The following is a 2,417-nucleotide window of genomic DNA, read 5'->3' on the forward strand; positions in this document are numbered from 1 at the left end:
ATAACGAGCAAAAGCGAAATTTAGTGGAAATATCATTAACCGGGGTTTCCTCTGTCTGAACATACGAGGCTAATATTCAAATTAACAATACCGGTTTATTTGGTCACATCGTCACATGAGAGGGGGGTGGGTTACTTGCGGTTTAGTTGCTGTTTGGTGGTCTGGTTGGCCGGATGGTGGCCACGGAGGTCGACGAGCGGTTGATCAGGCCGCCCATCGGAACGCGTTGTGGTTCGTCATGGCGTCTTGGCACACTGGGTTTGGCCGGAGGATGATGGGATTAAAGATGGCGTCGTCGCACAACGGTCGACGGGATTGAACCGGCTCTGGCCGGCAGATGGTCGGAGAAAGATGGCGTCGTCGCTGACACCGAACGAGGGCCTGGATTGGACGTTCACTCAGACTTTTTCTGGCTGGGTCTGGTTCACTATGCGTCCGGGAGTTCCGGAAATAGTATTCTGCCACAGAAAGGCCACAAACAAAAGAAAAAGGCCCGCTGGACCTAACCACAACACATTAGACCCCTTGTGACGTCCTCTCACTTAGCCTCTAACTTTTTCACATTTTAACAAATCATTTACCTTTTTCTTGTTGGTATTTTTGTTTGTTTTGTTTGTTCACTTGCTTTTTCTTGGGTTTTAATTCGTGTTCTACAATAATTTACTAACATTAGTTTTAAGTAATTATTAACTTTAACAATAACTAACCATACTAATAATCACCGTTTTAGACTGTGGTGATTTTAATCCGTACTAACTTGCATGTTTGTACTAAACAAATAACAATCTAGAGAAACAATAAACAATTAATAACACTTCCACTAAAACGAGGTACTAACAAACTAACCTCAAAATTAAATAACATTTACACACGCGCGCACTACTATTACGTACAAGAATCCACAGCAAAAAGAGAACATTCACATTCGACATTCCATCTTTTATACTTTTCTAGGTATAAACATTGAACAATTACAATGTCCAATTTTTATGTTTAATTTTATTGTTGCGCACCCTATTGCATGATTTCACCCGCGCTCCATCTGCATGTCATTCAAAATGAGCGGGGTAATGTTTTGCTCCGTTGCTCAAACTGCTTGATTATGCGTGGCCACTCACAACGGGCAGTATTGACATTTATACGCTCTATCACTCCACCCATGTCATTGATGAAGCGATGCTCATAGTTGAATAACTTTCCAAAAGGGTGTATTGGGTCGAAATTGGGATAATGAATTCGGGAAAATGGAACTTGTGGTGGAGCTACAAGTAGGATTTGTAACCGACGGTTACAAAATTGCAAATTATTTTAACTAGATAGTTCAGGCTGACTTTCAATTATTTTGTTGTACTGAATTATCATGGCTTACTATGAATTACTTTCAGGATTCCAGGACGATCCAGCTCGCTACACGGTTTTACTCCCGTATGTTCAATATTGTTTGCTCTTAAGTCGTTTTTTTTTCGAAAGAATCGATTCAAATTAAAATTGAATTCAGTTCCATTTTACAAAACTTTACCCCTAAACATTGAATAAAAACGTTTTGAAATAAAAAAAAAAGGCTTTCTCAGTCTAATTTAATAAAGCCGGTTAGTTTGGCATAGCCCGACGTTTCGATCCCGTGTATTGGACCTTTTTCAAGGGATAAGCTGTTGTGTCTATGTGCAGTGAATATTGTCTTCTAATTAATTTTTAATATAAAATGTGTAATGCAACTACAAGAAGCTCCAACTACCCAGTTAAGACATTCATTCAAAAAGGTCCAAAACACGGGACCGAAACGTCGGGCTATGCCAAACTAGCCGTCTTAATTAAATTAGACTGAGAAAGCCAAAGTCAAAATATCCATTCTACCAGTCGCAATCTCCTACAATAAAAAAAAAAGTTTTCTAAGGAACCATCAAAAAATCCCGGGATCCCGGGATTTCCCGGGATAGAAGAACAAGTTCATCCCGAATCCCGGGACAACAAAAATGGCCGGGAAATGGAAACTCTAGCGTCTAGTGTCGTTTCGTCTTGCCCTCACTGTTGTTGGTTTGCGTTTTATACCATTCTAGGTTGTTCGCTCGGCAAAAAATATAAAACTCAAATCTCTTAAAAGGAACAAAATTTCTTGCCATGATGATTGACAAACCTCAAAAATCAAATTTAGGCAGAAGCCAATCACACTTTCACCCTCCAAGTGTAAACGAACTCACATTCATCTACTATCGCATGTTAAAGTCCCATTTTGTTGCTTGGATGTTGCTCACATCCTGGTCGTGAAACGAGACGCGAGACTACAGATTTCAGCCTGGACCGGACTCTGAAGCTAACCGTCGTCGTTGTCGTCATCATCATCGGCCAGTCAACGAAACCTGAAAGAGCATATGTGCGGAATGTATGACCGTTCTGCGTTCGTTTGCACTTTTCGGGTT

At 40.6% G+C, this 2,417-nt stretch overlaps 1 long non-coding RNA gene across 1 annotated transcript; it reads right to left on the reverse strand.

The window, feature by feature from the left end:
• Positions 1-480: 480 nt before the first annotated feature.
• LOC134210667 (uncharacterized) lies at positions 481-1,040 on the reverse strand. Its single transcript, XR_009978848.1, has 4 exons — positions 847-1,040; positions 708-786; positions 582-650; positions 481-502 (listed from the first exon to the last, which is right to left on the reverse strand). It is a non-coding gene; the product is annotated as an uncharacterized LOC134210667 (long non-coding RNA).
• Positions 1,041-2,417: the final 1,377 nt, after the last annotated feature.

This window comes from Armigeres subalbatus, chromosome 1 (genome assembly GCF_024139115.2).
Source record: "Armigeres subalbatus isolate Guangzhou_Male chromosome 1, GZ_Asu_2, whole genome shotgun sequence".
Taxonomy (NCBI): Eukaryota; Metazoa; Arthropoda; class Insecta; order Diptera; family Culicidae; genus Armigeres; species Armigeres subalbatus.